Here is an 18,541-nt window from a genome sequence, read left to right as displayed (position 1 = left end):
GCACAATATCAGGTCCAGTTAAAGTCTCAAGAAATGATTCCCTTGCTCTAACCTTGGTTGCTGGCTGCGAGCAGGCAGGCTTAATTTAGGAGACAGGTGTGTAACGCATCTAATGACACCAATACAGTAAATAAGTGAGACACAATAGACAATAAAAATCCAAAATCAATTTATAAAAATAGAAAATATTTTATGATTAAAATGACATTACAAATCCAATGTAGGGAGCCAGAGCTATGTAAAAAGTAAAACTTGCGCTTAGAAGCAAATAGCACTCAAAGGGTTAATAAAAGGTCACATTGGACTATGACAAAGTCAAAAGTTCAGGCTGCCCACAATCTAACACTTTTTCACTAATTTCCAGAAGTGTTTCTTGATGCAGGAAAGTGGTCCACAGCACCAGCCAAGGGTTCAGAAGCTCTGGTTTGACTCTGGTAGTATGGGACTCCAACTCCCACAATGCACCTGGTCAATCTAAGTAAAATCCAGATGAAGTTTGTCAGCTGGAGTTGTCCTCGTTGTTCATGTTGTAGGTAGACCTTCAAGCACTTTTCTACCTGATGCTGATCAGGAAGTCCACTCCTTATACTGTAAGACAGGCAAAGTCCTTTTGTTGTGAAGCCTTGTGAGTGCATAAGATGCAGTTCGTTTAGTGCAGTGCTCTTGTGTGAAGTCCAAGGAGCCAGCAGGACTGTCCCTCTTTTCCAGATATTTCTTTTGGGTCTTTGAGGGTCCAGAGCATCAATCCAATGTTCCAGAATCTCTGAGTCTCTCCTTGGAAATACTGTCCAGCTGGGTTCTTGTTGGTGGCGATGAAGCAGGTGGAGTTCTTATATCTTGTTGCTTTCAGGGAGTCCACTGCTTCAACTTTCACTTTTTGGGCTGAAGACCAAAATGTGCAGCAGGTGCAGTCTCTCTTGTGCAGTTCAAGGGTTCAGCAGGGCAGGGCAGTTCTTCTTTTTCTCGTAGTTTCAAGCAGTGATTTTAGATGCTGGGCAGGTCTCCCATATTAATCCAGTGTTCTTGGGTGACAAGCAGGGTAGCACCCCTGACCAATGGGGTGCAGGGTGCCACCCTCAGGTATAACAACTTTCTTCAAAAGTGTGGCATATTCCTATCCCAGAAAGCACTTTTCCTTTATAATCCAAAATGAAGAAACTCCCTCCTGGAGATTAAGATCTGGCTATGCAAACCCTCTGAAGTGACTCGGTTTCCATTATTCTCCCCTTCTATCCCCTCTGCTAATTCAATTACTAGCATTTCTGTCTGGCTCGGGGTGCAGTATGTGGGATGAGTTTGTGTCCTATCCTAATTGTCATTGCCTCTTCGAAAACCAGTTTGGCTACTCTGCACCCATCCTCCCTTTTGCTCTGCAGCTAAAGATCTGGGTTCTGGAAAGCAAGTTCTATAACTTCTTTTCTGTGATAGGTATAATACATCCAACCTTGGCAAGTGTTGGATTTATTCTAACTATCAGTTCAAGTATGTGATGATATTTTTAGCTCACTCCTATCAATAGTTATGCTTCATTAAAGTATTCCCATGTTAGCCTATGGAGCCAATGTGCTACAATGGGGAAAACAAAATTGACAATTTTCCCTCACCAGGGCATTTAAACCATATGTCATAATGTCCCTGCTTTTAGTTACAAGGCGTACTGCCCTTGGCAGCTAGGAGAGATCTTAGGGGTGACTTATATGCAAAAATAGGGTAGTTTAGGACTTTGAAAGTACCTTTAATTCCAAAACTGAATTTGAATATAATTTGCTTTTAAAAGCAGCCTGCAAAGCAGGGCTGTCTTCGAATGACATCAGGTAACACAGCAGTGCACACTTAAGGGCATTAAATCCACTGGGCCTCTAAACCTACATGCTATGGACTTACAGATAGGTTGTCAGTACAAATTGTAATATTACACCTAATTACCATGTACTTTTAATCAGAGAGAGCACATGCCCTGGGCCTGGTTAGCAGAGCCCATGGCAAAATCAGTCAGAAATCCAGCATCTAGTAGTCAAAATGGGAGCAGAAAGTGGGAGGACACTGTAAAAAGTCCTGGCTTCTCAGAGACGCCAAACAAGGGCCTACAACATTACTTGATAATCAAATCTAATATCCAACACTGCTTTGTCCTAACGTGATTACGCCTAGGCGCATTTCATGTACCGATGGCTTTGCCTAAAATGAAGCAATGGCCTGAGGAGACAGTAAAATGTCTGTGTGACAGGAGAGTGTCTCAATCCACTTTGGACTTTATTTTATTTTGCAGTTTTTATACCAATATTAGGAAATTTTATTTTAAACCTCTATTTATAGCAAAATAACATAAAGAAGCAGAGGAAGCCATTTTGCTTTTAGGTTCGGATCCTTGGTGGACCCAAACACATGTTTCTGAGTAACCTCCATTATATGGAGAGACATGTGCATTAGGAAACACATGAATCTTATGTAACAAAATTCTTCTGTCGTGTGAGATTTATGTATTCAATTAGCCTTATTTTTCACTTTTCGTAAAAATCTAGGGCCTCATTTATGAGGCCTTGCGTGAGTTTTGCGCTTCCGATGCGTCACTTTTTGTGACGCATCGGCGGCGTAAAACATGCCTCCTGATGCGCACTATTTACAAAGTGACGCATCTAAGCAGATGCGTCACTTTGTAAACCCCTGCGCTACATTATAGCTGCGTCAGGTATAATGTTTGCAGAGGGGGCGTTCACCCGCAAAAAGCCTCGTAATAGTGACGCATTGAAATCTATGAGATTTCACTGCGTCACTTTTAGGATGCTGTTGCGTCAAAATCTTGCGCCTGCCTCACAGCAGGCCTAAGACTGACGCAAGCCCTTTCACATGGGGCTTTCCCCATGTGAAAGGAAGTATTGCTGGAGTTGTGTCACTTTTGTGACACACTCCAGCAATGCGTCACTTTTGCGCCTACAGATACATCAGAAATACTGACGTATCTGTAACTCCTTGCGACATGATGCGTCATATTATAAATATGACGCATCAATCATGTCGCAGGGAGAGCGCAGTGAAAAGTGACGCATCGCTGTTTTCACGCAGCGATGCGTCACTTTTCATAAATGAGGCCCCTAATCTCTTATTGCACATCAACATGGTGGACCTATGTTAGAGGTTTTTGTGGTGGGAAATGTAGAGGTATTTCTGCCTGTCTTTTACTTTTGAACACAATGAATTCATAACAAAGGCTAATTAGAATAAAAACTGCCTCAAGGGACTCTAAGTACCTTGCACTTCATGGTTGCTCTTCTAGAATTAGTCAGCCATGCATCAAGTCTAGTTGCATGCCGATAAGTTGTACTTCCTCACAATTCATCCTGCACATTGGCCATCTTGTATACCACTCTCAGGTACTAGGCAATATCTTTGATCCTTAACTCTAAAGTGATTCATCTTTAGACTATACAGCAAGAAGTGCTTATTCACATCATAGCTTTTAGTTAATGTATGTCCAATAGTAGCTACTTTCACTGACAAATATACATTGGTTGTAGGGCACCCAGAGAAACTCTCCGGCCTGGTCTTCCTGATGAATGTTATTACTAACATTTTATGATGTCTTAACTTGTTTCTTCTTTTTCTTTAACTTAATGTGTTCTTTGGCTTCTGAAATACATATTTATTGTTTGATAGTTTTATCCTGATATATGTATTTGTCTATTATGGCCATTCTTGGCTGAATAAAGCTATTTGACTTGATCATTCATAGAGTGTATTATTGTATTAATCTCTTTTTAGTGTTAAGTTGGTGGGTTTCCTATTTTCAAAGTTACATTTTTGGGGTAAAAAAGGTAGATGGTGTACTCTCTTTTGTTTGTTTATGCAGTGCATGTGAATTGTGCATTCTCTACCCTGATGCATCTCTGTATTCTAGTTCTGGACCATTGAAAAATCTACAGTTACTGATCCAGGCTTGGAGAGAAGAAAGTCAATCAGTGAGCTCCATTATATTTCTTCTTTATTAATACATATTAACTCACAGAAAGTGCAGACCTTGTTTCGTCTTACCTGAATCAAACAATACAACACACTGACATCTTATGTGTATTAGTTTGAGGATACAGCATACGAGATAACTGCGACCATTGTAAAGTGACACACTGAAACATGGTACCAAAAGACTGATGTTGTTCAATGATAAAAGGGAGGAACTGGCAAAAAAGTTATTTAGCATAAAGTTTGGCTCAAAAATAAGCCATGTCAAAAATGAAAACTCAAGTACAGAGGGTGTTAAAAATAGATTATTTAGATCACTTACCTTTTCATTTGAAAAAGTTTGAAAATGTTATCTTCTGACACAATAAAAATTGTATTTTGGGTTTTTATTGAAAAATCTGTTATTTCTCGTTTCACTTTTAATGGGGTGATTACAATGATACAAACTCCTCATTTAATGTCCACCCCATCCTAAAATCCACATAGAATGTTACAGTGTGTTATTATTTCAGACATGTCACAAAGGAACCAATGTTTTGCTACATCTTTATGGTGCAAGACAAATATTAAAATTAATGGAACTGTTATATATTGGAAGTCTTTCATTCTAGGGGTGCCTTTAGAATCTCTAATCCTTAATAATGAAACCCTAGTTCACTTTTCAGAACTGTAAAATACCTGTACATTGCCCTATTTTTGCAAGAAACAATATGAGAAACTGGATGGTTTATTAAATGACTTATAATTTCTTAGCTCCGAGGAGCCTTCTTCTCATGATATTATTCATATTAAATTAATGCAGCAATCTGCACTCCATAGACCTTCCAGTTCTTATACAGTTTTCACCTCCTTAAATTATATAAGTGCTGAATCTAAGTGTAAGCAAGATTGAGGTACTGATTTGAATGTTAATTGGTCATTTACATTTGGAGCTTTATTTGGAAAAAAAATCATCACTGTGCCTCATGAGGTGCCAGTACCAAATAAACTTTACATTTCTTTATAATCAGAAGATTTATTACACTTTCTCCTTTGCATAAAATATAACTTTACACCAATGATCTGTGTTGGTCCTCTAAAAGTAACATTGGTACATTTTCTGTTTTATTTTGTGAATGTCAAGAAGTGTTAAATAATTGTTTGGCGATAAGGCAAAATGAATTGATTGCTGGATCAGAAGTTACATTTTCCTTTGAAGTTTTGTCGAGTTGTATAAAAAAAGAATTAAAATGTCTTCCAGGTAGAGTAAAAATTGTTTACTTACTTATTGCGAAGATGATATGAAAATCTCCAATGCTTTCTGGTGGAATGGTATTTGATTTTGCCCATTAAATAGTAATAAATTGGATTATTTTGAAAAATTAGAACTTACGTGGTCTCCATTTAATAGGAATGTATACAATACTTACAATAATGGAATTTATATTAGTTTTAATACAGTTTTTTAAAAGTTCTATGTAATTAAATATTAGATTGCGTATACCATATGTGCAATAATGAAGTTATCACTAACCTCTAGATCTGAATGTTCATGTGAGAATGACCAGGAACCGAAAAGCCTCCTTACTCATTGGTATTGCTGAACACGTCCAAGACTGTGTTTAATGCTGGCGGCGAAGAGGGGGACAGGGGATAGGGATATGAGAGAAGGCACACATGAATTCTTTTTGGGCTATAGTCACTCAGATCATACAATGGAGTCTCTCTTGTGTGTTCCGCAGGCTCTTATGACTGGCATTTCTTTTATTCTAAAGAGAACACAAGCCTACTGTTACTTTCAGCTGTAACATCAATTTCAGTTGCATGCATTTCTTTCTTTTACATAGATCTCACATGAATGATAACATTCAACAGAAAATGAAATAATACCCAATAATTCACTCTAGCAACAGGGTAATTATAGTAAACACTCAACGTAGCAAAAGTAAATATATCTAACTCTCCTTGGCTAATTGCGACCATGAGGCCTCTGAAGACAGCACTGGAAGAGGATGTAGAGTTCTAAGGATGCAAGCAAATTGTTTAAAGTGACACTGCAGAAGAAGTTACAAGATAAGCCTAAAGCTTGCAACTGGCTTTAAGATTGTCCTAGTGGACAGCCAGAAAGAGACATGAAGTGCAGAATCCAAGCAAAGGAACACATTTGAGGAGCAGAACCCAAGCAGGGGAACACAGATGAACAGCAGAGCCCAAACACAGGCTTTCTTTCATTACCAAGGGGGAAAGTGAAGCACCTAGTCTCACCCTGCATGTGGCTTCTAAAGACTGAAATCCTTGAATCCTTAAGCAGATAATTGAATCCCATGGTAATTTCAGACCAAGTGTTAAAAGCGGTGACCAATAATGCCCAGAAAAAGAGAGGTGGATGAGAGTCGGACAAGCACCCAGGCAAATCTTGGTAATAAGTATATGTGTTTGATGTGCATATATATATGTATATATTTTAAATATGTTACATTAACATATTCCTTTTCGATGCCTTCATTTTTGTTCTTTTCGTTTTTCTTTTTCTTTTTCCATATTTCTATATTTTCTCTTTCTCTACTCACATAAACGAGATTACCTTTTTCTATGTCATTGTATTTGGTTTCAACGTTATATAATTTAATAACAAATACATTTCTGGTTATACAATATTGTGATATCAATGCGTGTATACTTATTCCTGTTTATTTATCAACAGCATGTTTCTTATGCATATTATGATAAAAAGCGTATTAAACTAAAAAAGAAAGGCGTGCGGTTTAATTTTATGTCAACTTTATCTATTAGTTTAACAGATGTATGCAACCCAACACATTTCTAGAATATACCTCAAAAATCATTTATGATTTAAAAAAGATACATTCACACCTTAGATTCTTCCAGAAGATAATTGAGGAGTTTTCTTTTAGGATCTCTGAGAAAATATAATCTCATTATGTCACCAAATATCTCACAGTCACATCTATTTTAAGAGTCTAATTAGCTGAACAGTAGTTTCAGTGAGATAAATGCTTTTGTGCTGATTATAATAAAAATGAGCATCAATTGTGGTCTTGAAATAAATATCAGCTCAAAAAGGATCTGTGGTGAAGTGACAGTGAAGCAATAGGAGTAACCGACTGCATTATACTTTTCTATCTTGGCTCAATAGATATCTAGGAACTTTGTATCCGATTTAGACTTTGGCAAATATGGAATACACAGCGTGTCAAACCTGCCATCTGCTGCCTCATTTAGAGATGGGCAGACCTCAAGTATTCTTTTGACAGAGCCCCCAATGGCTCTGTCAAAGAAAAAGATCCTCAATGGCCAGATGGAGTAGGGGCCATCAGATGAAGGGTATTTCAATGGCCAAACTACTTTGTGTGAAGAGTGTAATGTCTTTTTTCCTGTCTGTAATATCCAGGAAAAACATGGCATTGTGGGACAGGAAAGAAACAGCAATAATCACTACACCATGGAAGTAGTGTGGGTGTTATTAGATTTTAGTTTTTCAGAAACAAACTCCCAATGTTTTTGTTAACTATAATTAACCATAACGATGGGCCTACAGGTTGCTAATGTGACTTTTGTGTGGTTGATGGCATGAGCAAGAGCCACTCATGTCCCTTAAATTTGTTTACAACATAGTTATACTGAGTTCCATAGTTAGAGTGGCACATTGACAGACCCAAGCATCAACAAACCCTAAAAGGTACACAGCCTGCACTCTAGAAGAGGTGTGTAAGCTCCCTCGAGCAAGCTATGTTGTATGTAGTTCTCACAAGTTCCTACCCCTTTCTGCACTATTTTAGGGTTCGACACCTACTTACTTGGAAGATCTTAAAATTACCATTGATCTTAAGGGGCAAGTTCAAATGATTACAGTCTCCTTTTAGTGGTGCAAAAGCAAATTGTAATTACATGTACTCATGTTAAAAAACTCAAGTGCCACTCCTATTTGGAAGTTACAGCCACATAAGGTTGGGGAGTGACATCTTTGTACTTAAGTAATTGAAGTAAGGTATTTTTATTGTGGATAATAATTTGTTATGCATTATTTTGGGAATAAAGGATGCAACACATCTCATTGATGCATTTACTTTTAGCCATGCATTTGTATTTGTATTATGAAGATATTGCTGTGAGGTATCCTCCGAGTGCTTATCAAATAAGGAAGGGAGAGTGAACTTTTATTGTAGGTGTCAACAAGAGGACAGTTCAGGATATCTGTTTGAAGTCCTATTATGGAAAAGAAAGGGGGCAGACAATATTCTTTGTTTTTGTTTCAATGGCTCCTAAATTTGATTCCCAAAGTTAAACTAACATTTTTGTGAAACTTTATGATTTTTTGCAATTTACAAAGTGATTTTAAGAGTAGTATCTTTGTAGATGGCTATCTTTTTATGTGTGGAATCTCCGCCCAGGAGTATAGACTCTACCGTCATAAAGAAACTACTCATCAAATTCCTTTGTGAATTGCAAAACATCGTAAACTTACACAAAAGTGTACGTTTGCCTTTGTGAATCAAGCCTTCAGGCTTTATTTTGGCAGTGGCAGGAAAGGACCAATAAGCTTTTCAGTCCTCATATATATTCATTAATTAAAAGAGGGTTGAATTATTTAATTAATTAGTGACTGAAATTGTATTTATATGATGTGCCTCTACCTGATTGTGTCTTGGCACTAGTAGACTCAAAGACTCAAGAGACAGGGGCAGTTCCTCTTTTAGGGCATTGACACCCATATTTGTGGAATCTGGCCCCTATTTGTGGCCCCCCATCCCTAGTATTAAATTTAAACAATGAAAAAAAATTATTCTGGCTGCGGCAGTCATCTTTTTCAGTCACGGGCCAGTTTCTTTAAGTTCCTGAGTGAGGGAGGTGGGTGGTGCTTCAAAGTGATTGACACATAAATACATGCGCAGTCCCACACTGCAAAACATGATAAGATAAAGTCACTCATTCAAGTGCGCATGTCGGGCTGGGCATAGAGAGGCAGCGTTCCCCCCTGACATGCGCACTTAAGGCCTCTATCTCCTGCTCATTTAGTGAACCGGGGGAATCACAGCTGCTGACCCCTGGTCTCCTAATGAGCTCTAACTTCGCCTGCTCAAGCCAATCCTGGAACAGCTTTCATGCTGTGTTGGTAGCATACAAACAAGACAGGAGTGCCTGGATTGGCTAAAGAGACATAGTTAGTAGGCATCTCTGGTGCACATGAAGCAGCAAGGGACTGGGAGGTTCTATTAAGGTCAATAGGGCTCATGAGGAATTCATGTATGGCTTTATTTTGAAGCCATGCAGTGACTGGCCCTTTCTGTTGTTGCCATGCTCGGGTCGTTTCTTTGTGCACATTTGCCTCCAGTCCACCAGCAGTGCAGCATTGGGTTATTGTTGCCGAGTGCAGACACGACGAGGAAGCAAAGCAGTGCAGTTGGAGATGAGAGAGGCAGAGAGAGGTATATTATTCCACCTCATCACCTCTGCAAGTTGTACATTCAGGCCTGGGCCTGGCCTCTCACCACAAGGCAGCACTTCCTAGAGTCAGACTCGGAGACGCTGAAGCCTGCAGCAGTGTAAAAAAATAAAATAAAAGGGAAAATAAAACAAAAATGTAATTAAGTTCAGCCTTTGAGATAAGTGTTTTTTACTATGGTTGTTGCAGTGGTCAAGTCACTCACTGGCATTGGTTGCAGAATTTTGTGTTGTGTCAATAGTTTGATTCAGTTTGCCTCAGAGTAAGTTCCCAATCACAGTGTCGCTTGGCACTGCAAGCAGTGTTAGAGTGACAACAACTGATTATTTTGGAAAAAGTCTAGAAAAGAATCTAAGTGTCTAGGCCGCGTGAGGGTGGGGATAGGGAAGCTGTAAATTCTTCAGAACTATAGATAAGGACACCTTTACTATGTGAAAGTTAGCAGAACTGTTGATCTGTCAGAGGAGGACTCAGAAAGTTGCTTGGTGTGCTGAAGTAGTCTAAATACCTCCTGTGTAAGTTAAAGGAGTGTCTCTTTGTGCAGTTTTTCTTTGCTATTTGCCTTCAGAAGAAAATGCAATAATATTTCCCTTCCAGAAATAAGTCACCAAGTTGTACCTCACCATGGTATTTTGTGCAGCTTTATACAGTGCGAACTTCATGCAAGGGCATTAGAGTGCTTTAAATGATCACCAAATTCCATTACACATTTTCTAAGAATTGTTGTATTATTTTGATAGACTAGGATTGTCTGTACAGTAACCGGCGTGTTCCTGCTTAAAAGTAATCTCAAACTGAACACAGCGATGACGGATTACTCACTCAGAGTCACAAGTCACTCCATTGAATTATTATGTCCTTACTACTCCAGTTCTGGTCCAACAGTCACCAAAGCCAAATCTCTGCTGCTCAATCTTAGGCCACACCAAGCCCTGGGCACTGTACATGATCAATATTCATATAAACCTCAACCTGGTCATATCGTCCTATGCTGACCATTATTTTTTGTTCTGCATGGCAAGTTAACTGAAAGTTAGTAAACTAGTAGTATAAATGAATGCTGGTGGAGCCACATGAAGATTGTGAATGTGTTGACCTTTGTGCAGTGCCAGTCATTGCTTACAACTCCAGTCCTGGCCGGTCCTGGTCAAACCTAAGCCAAATCTCTGCTGCTCGTGATGTTAAGCCACTGGCAGCCCGCATGCTGTACATGATCGATATTCATATAAACCTCGTCGTATCGTCCTATACAAGTACAATAGCTAAATTATGAAACCACTGGGGCAAGTTAAATTTCCTGCTGTATTGATGTGTATGTGAGCTATAGTTCACAAACACCCTAACATCAACATATCAATTACTGTGTTCATTTCTTACAGCAAGAACTGCTTTAAGTCTATAGGTCATGTTGACTCCCTGTGGAATAGAATTGGTGTTGTTATTGGGACTGCTGTATAGTTGAAATATGCTGTTAGCATGTGCTGAGTCTCCTACAACATGAACAATGCCAATCCATGAATGCACAGGTAAGATTTGTACAAACCCTGCTTGTTGCACTATACAAACACAGCACTAACTGTTGTACAAAGCTAATTCAGTAAGATATGGAGCATTTTTTATGTGTCTACACTTTCACAATTGCTTTACTAACCATATGGCTATCTCAAATTTGCTTGAAAATGCACCATTTGTCCTCTCTTTTTTGAAACATTTTCCAGGGGGGAGAACCCCCCAACCTCACTTATGGCGGTCAGGCTCGCTCCCTATAACGGCTCCTCATGGAGTGCTGATCCAGAACTATCACGCCACACTACTGTCAAATGCCACCAGCCGCCACTGCCAAGAGAAGTCAACAGATCAAAGATTAAGAATTAATTTATCTGGAACAGACAAGATTTTTTTTCTAAAGAAATGCTGGTTGACAGCATTTTTATTTAATGTTCAGAGGAAAGGAATTCCACAGCTTAGCTGCTAGAAAAAAGTGTGATGTGCCACCTTGTCTGATTAGTCTAAACTCAGGCATGCATATGTTGCAAAGGGTAACAGATTGCAACTGACGTGTAGAATACCTCAAAAACATTTTCCTAAATAGACTGGTGCATTCTTGTGTAGCTCTTGGAGTATAAAGCAAAGCGCCTTAAACATAGATCTACTGCGCATAAGAAGTCAATGTAAGGCATCTAGCTGGGAAAAAACAAAAATCTAATGAAGGATATCTAGGATGATAGGTCCGGTCCCATTTTGTAATACCTGTAAAGGTTGTCATGAAAAAGTGGGGCTCCTAGGCACAGTGAGTTGCTTCAGTACAACTGTAAGGTAATTGAAGCTTGAACAACTATTTTTGGGGTGTCACAGGAATTGAAGGAAAGCATTTTTGGAGTATTTGAAGAATGGGGAAGCATTTGGAAGCAACCTATTTGACGTGAGTGGTAAATGTGAGCTTGTATCAAATATATATCCCAGAATTATGGTCACATTTACTGTTACGGGGAAGGGAGTGCAAGCTCTTCCAGCCACTAGTATGCAGACCAAATTGTTAATTGCTTTCCAAACTTAAGCACATCTATTTTATATCCAAAGCGTTATCCTCCAACCGCGAAAAACATCTCCAATCTGCACTCATTCCTTGAAAAAGGTTCTATTGTTTCAGTAGCAATAGTAATTCAATATACTATTTCATTTTCTTATTGTTGTCTTTTAAATCATCAATTATTTCTTATATTTTCAATGACGGTAATGTTACAATCACCTTACAATTTATCCTTTGAATTCTTTAAAGTATGCCCAATGCATTTCGAGCTGAGTCCTTCATCAGGGGATTTTTCCAACAGACATAATACAATTTACTAATCTTAGACCTGAATACCACATCATGATTTAATGAAATAGTATAATCATGGAAAACAGTAACATGCTTTAGTGTTAAAAGTGAAAAACATTCCATCGGCATGAAGGATGTGTGATTTACGGTAAACAGTCAAAATATCGACTACAAAATATCGAATGGACATAATATCGAGTTTAAAATATAGAATGGACAAAATATCGAATGGACAGAATATAGACATCAAAAATATCGTTTTTAAGGTAAGTAATGTAATATCGAATGTTAAAAATATAGACAGTTAAAATATCGAAGTATATAATATAGGTCAGTGTTTCCCAAACTGGGGTCCGCGGACCCCCAGGGGTCCTTGACACATTCCCAGGGGGTCCGTAGGCTGCAGTTTGAAAAGCAGAGCAAGGTTTCTTGTATTATTAGCAGAGTTCGAGCAACAATAAAAGTGTCAAGATAATGCCAGGGATTAATGTACCTGCTGGAGAGAGAGGAGAGTTTTGTTCAGTGGCAGCTTTGGCTCAACTAATGTAGCATATGGGGTTAATGTGCCTACTGCAAAGAACGTGTAACATGCATTCTAAAAAGCAGATTTTATGTGCAATAGGTCCGTGGTTACTGCTTTTGTCACACAGATTCTTTTGTTACTGTGCACTTATAAGTGACAATCGTAATCTAGCAGAGGGACCTATAAGCTGTCATCAAAGAGCTGCTTGCAAACTGCATGGTACCAGTCAGTAACTTATGTTTTTTCCCAGTCATTCATTATCCTGATGCTGCTAAAAAAAATTATTTGGGAAGAAATACATTTTTAATGTTAAAGTCAGTGCTAGCCACTGTGTTATGCTCTGAGTTTGTGCTTTTCCAGACTAAGCACTCTTTAAAAATGCCTACTAGTATGAATGACATGTGAACACTACACCTTGTAGTCCCCTTTACCTTATGTAACATTTTCTATACACTGATTTACATGTATGATTCATTGTCTCTATATGTGTGTGATGTAAAGTGCTCTGACATGCTACAATGGTATGAGAGATGCTATAAAACAATGGAAATACATGTGAAGGAGGGGGTATTCCTTCAATATAAAATACTAAGGGCCAGATGTGCGACCCGTTTTTATATGCGCAAACGTGTTCGCGAACCCATTTGCGCATGCAAAAACTTATTGGGCCATGTACATAGCCTATTTCGCGAGTCGCAATTTTTTTGCGACTTGCTGAATAGGTTTTGCAACTTGCTATTTGGAAGGGGCATTCCCTTCCAAATAGCGAGTCTCAAAACCATGTACAAATGTTTTGCGACTGCAATTGCGGTCGCAAAACGCTCGCATTTATCACCCACTTCAAGTAGATAGTAATGCGTCCGCAAATGGAAAGGGGACCCCTTCCCCTTTGCAAATGCATGCAAAATTATATTTTAAGGGCAGGCAGTGGTCCCAGGGACCACTGCCTGCCCATAAAATATGAAACTAAAACGTTTCATTTTTAATTTTTTTTTTAAATGCATGGAAAACTGCTTTATTTAAAAGCAGTCCCATACATGGTGGTCTGCTGAGCCCAGCAGGGCACCATCCCTGGGAGGTCTGGCATTCCCAATGGGCTCGCAAATTGCGAGAGGCTCATTAATATTAATGAGCCTTGCAATTTGCGACCCCGTTGGGAATCCCAAACAGTGTTAAACACACTGTTGTACATTTCATTTAGTGACTCGCAATTTGCCACTCGCAATGGGTCGCCAATTGCGAGGCACTAAATAAAATGGTCGTACATCTGGCCCCAAAATCCTTAGTACTTTGAGTATTTGATTTGTGTGCACACGTGTGTTTTTTTTAAATTACTGTTTTAATATTTGAAATTTAACTCACACAGATTGCTTGGGGGTCCCCGGCTTCCAGTGGTGACTCAATGGGGGTCCTCAGGAGTCAAATGTTTGGGAACCACTGATATAGGTTATTAAAATTATCCAATTTTTAATAATATCGAATTTTTTTAGTGTTTTTTATGTTATTATATGTGTGAAAAGTGTGTATTTATGTTATAATTTATTTTAATTAATTATTTTGTTTTTTAATTTTTGCGTAATTTAATTCTGGAGCGGGTTGTGGGTTTATAGGGGAATAGGGTGGGAAGTAATTTAATTATAATTAATTAAATATGTAAATTCATTTAATGATATTCATTTCTAATTAACTGTTAATTAATTTATATTTGGTAATTAATTAAATTTTAATTGGCAATTAATTTTAATTAATTGATTAATTGTTAATTATGTTAATTTTACTAATTTATTTTCTGTAGCAGGTTGTGGGTGTATAGGGGAATAGGGTGGGAAGTAATTTAATTATAATTAATTAAATATGTAAATGTATTTTATTGGTATTCATTTTTAATTAATTGTTAATTAATTTATATTTGGTAATTAATTACATTTTAATTGGCAATTAATTTTGATTAATTGATTAATTGCTCATTATGTTATTTTAATAATTTATTTTCTGTAGCGGTTTGTGGGTTTATAGGGGAATTGGGTGGGTAGTAATGTATTTATAAGTAATTAAATACGTAAAATTATTTATTGGTATTTATTTCAAATTAATTGTTAAATATTTTTTTATGGGTAATTAATTAAATTTGAATTGCCAATTAATTTTATTTAATTGATTAATTGCTAATTATGTTAATTTTACTAATTTATTTTCTGTAGTTGGTTGTGTGTTTATAGGGGAATAGGGTGGGAAGTAATTTATTTATAATTAATTAAATAAATCAATGTTTTTAATTGTATTTAATTTTAATTAATTGTTAATCAATTTTTAAATGTTACATTATTAAATGGTCATTTGTAATTAATTTGTATTAATAGGCAAATAATTGTATTAATTAAATTTAATTTGTAATTTTAATTGATTGATTATTATTATATATTACATTGGTAATTACTTTTAATTAATTGTTTATAGATATTAATTTATATTTATTGAAATAATATATGAAGTATTTAATTTCCCTACTGTTGCACTCTCTGGAGTGGGAATAGTAATTTTTACCCCTACGCTATCCAACGCTTTCCCTACTGTTGCACCCACTGGAGTGGGAATAGTAATTTTTACCCCTACGCTTTCCCTGCTGTTGCACTCACTGGTTGCGAATAGTAATTTTAACCCTTACGCTATCCAACGCTTTCCCTACTGTTGCACTCTTTGGAGTGGGAATAGTAATTTTTACCTCTACGCTATCCAACGCTTTCCCTACTGTTGCACTCACTGGAGTGAGAATAGTAATTTTTACCCCTACGCTATCCAACGCTTTCCCCACTGTTGCACCCACTGGAGTGGGAATAGTAATTTTTACCCCTGCGCTATCCAACACTTTCCCTACTGTTGCACTCACTGGAGTGGGAATAGTAATTTTTACCCCTACGCTATCCAATGTTTTCCCTACTATTGCACTCTCTGGAGTGGGAATAGTAATTTTAACCCCTACGCTATCCAACGCTTTCCCTACTGTTGCACTCTTTGGAGTGGGAATAGTAATTTTTACCTCTACGCTATCCAACGCTTTCCCTACTGTTGCACTCTTTGGAGTGGGAATAGTCATTTTAACCCCTACGCTATCCAACGCTTTCCCTACTGTTGCACTCTTTGGAGTGGGAATAGTAATTTTTACCCCTACGCTATCCAACGCTTTCCCTACTGTTGCACTCACTGGAGTGAGAATAGTAATTTTTACCTCTACGCTATCCAGCGCTTTCCCTACTGTTGCACTCACTGGAGTGAGAATAGTAATTTTTACCCCTACGCTATCCAACGCTTTCCCCACTGTTGGACCCACTGGAGTGGGAATAGTAATTTTTACCCCTACGCTATCCAACGCTTTCTCTACTGTTGCACTCACTGGTGTGGGAATAGTAATTTTTACCCCTACGCTATCCAATGCTTTCCCTACTGTTGCACTCTCTGGAGTGGGAATAGTAATTTTAACCCCTACGCTATCCAACGCTTTCCCTACTGTTGAACCCACTGGAGTGGGAATAGTAATTTTTACCCCTACGCTATCCAACTTGTTCCCTACTGTTGCACTCACTGCAGTGAGAATAGTAATTTTTACCCCTACGCTATCCAACGCTTTCCCCACTGTTGCACCCACTGGAGTGGGAATAGTAATTTTTACCTCTACGCTATCCAACGCTTTCCCTACTGTTGCACTCTCTGGAGTGGGAATAGAATTTTTTACACTTCTGCTATTGTACGGTAATAATATTGGATATTATTTAATTATATTATGTTACTATATACTTATATGTTTTAACAAATATGATTGTAAACATTTTTTTATAACTGTCATTAATTATTTAATCATTATAAGTTAATTTAAGTATTTTTAAGTATATTTTAGTAATTACATTTTAATATTAATTTAATTTAACACTGTTTTTAATAAAGTCAATATTTTTATAAACTATATTTTTGTAAACAATATTTTTAACTCTATATTTTTGTACTTACCTGTTTGTAGATACAAACTCGATATTCTGTCTGTAGATATTTTGTCATCCATATTTTTGCTACTCGATATTCTGTCCCTCGATATTATGTCAGTGATCCTTGATTTACATTATCCAATCTTCTCATGATAATCTATGGGGTACATGAAAAAGTGGAATCGGTGAAAGGCCAACTATAAAGACGAGGCCAAAGTTTAACTAAATTTCATTTTTTGCACAATGTTGACTTGAGTGAAATTCGTAAGCCCCTAGGTATCCTTTGTACTTTGTGATATTCTATTAGAAAATAGATGTGTTGAGTTTCATTGGATGTAAAGCAACATTTATCTGCTCTGTTCTCTGTTAAATTAGAAATTTCTTCATATGACTTGGTTATTCACAGGTGCGTTATCTAGGTGCTCAGTTACTGTGTAAAACTAATACAGGTATTCTAAGACACTCACTCACCTTTATACGCGATAAAGGGTGAAAATTAGAGTATTCCATATTTTGGTGCTGACAGGTTTGGTCTCCTGGGCATGAGACGTTCAATCATTCAATATCGAAAGCATTTTCCTCCAACCGTGAAAAAACATCCCCAATCTCCACTCTTTCCGTGAAAAAGGTTCTATAATTAAGTAGTAATAGTAATTCAATTTAGTCTTTCACTTTCCTATTGCTGTCTTTTTTTATTCATCAATTATTTCTAATATGTTCAATGATGGTAATTTTTTCTCAGTTAAGTTTAAGGCAATTGGCACTCATCCAGAGGGTGACTGCAGACATACATTGTTAAACATTTTCTTTGATGGCATTAGAATTTTTGGTGACCGTTAGCTGAACGTTATCCACATTCAAGGTTGTGGTAAAAACCAAAAAAACTTACTACAGATGCCAAAGGAGACATGTGTATGTTAAACAGGGTAGTACTCAGAGAAAAGCCCTGAGGTACACTACATTCAATAGAAAAGGATTCAAAGGGAACGCAGTGACAGGTCTGGCTCCTGACTAAAAGTAAAGTGCAGAGCCATTGAAGAGCTTACTTACAGATGCCAAAGTCCACTACTCAAGAAATAAGTACTATATGCGATGCCATATTGAAGGCATCATAGAGAACTACGAAGACAAGAGCGGCTGTGCCATCTTTATCCAGAATCATTCTGATGTCATCTTTCATGGCCATTAAGGCAGACTCTGTACTGTGGTAAGGTCTAAAACCAGATTGAGGAACCTAATAGGTTATTCTCTTCTAAATATGTGGACCGTTGGTCGCTGTCTCCTTTTTCCAGGACTTTTGGTGACAGAAAAGGGGTATCACTATTGTTTATTTAAATATTATTAAATGCTTTTAAAGTATAGCTTGTAATTTTAATGTATATTTTTTATTAATTTTTCTAGTTATTTATAGTGTCAACCAAACAATCAATCAATACTCGTGATTCGCTCTAATCACTCCGAGGGGCATTCAGGTACTATTTGAGGTGGAGGCTTGACTGCGAGGTGAGAGTCAATAAGCGGCCTCCGGCTCGGGTACAAAAGTATGTGTGGTGAGGCCCAGGGAGGCAAATCATAGGTGTCTGGTGGGCTGGTGAAAGGTCAGGTGGTTGTTCAGGTATTCTGGTCTTGTATTGTAGAGGGCTTTGTAGGCGTGTATGCGCAGCTTGAAGTGGCCAGTGCAGGCTACAGAGGTGGGGGTGATGTGGGATCATCCAGGCAGGTCCAGGATAAGTCTTGCTACTTTGTTCTGGTTTATTTGGAGGCACTTGAGGAGGAGGTTGGTGGTTCCGGCATAGTGGGTGTTCATGTAGTCAAGTTGA

This window comes from Lissotriton helveticus, chromosome 4_1 (assembly GCF_964261635.1).
Source record: "Lissotriton helveticus chromosome 4_1, aLisHel1.1, whole genome shotgun sequence".
NCBI classification, from domain to species: domain Eukaryota; kingdom Metazoa; phylum Chordata; class Amphibia; order Caudata; family Salamandridae; genus Lissotriton; species Lissotriton helveticus.
This window is presented reverse-complemented; position numbering follows the sequence as displayed.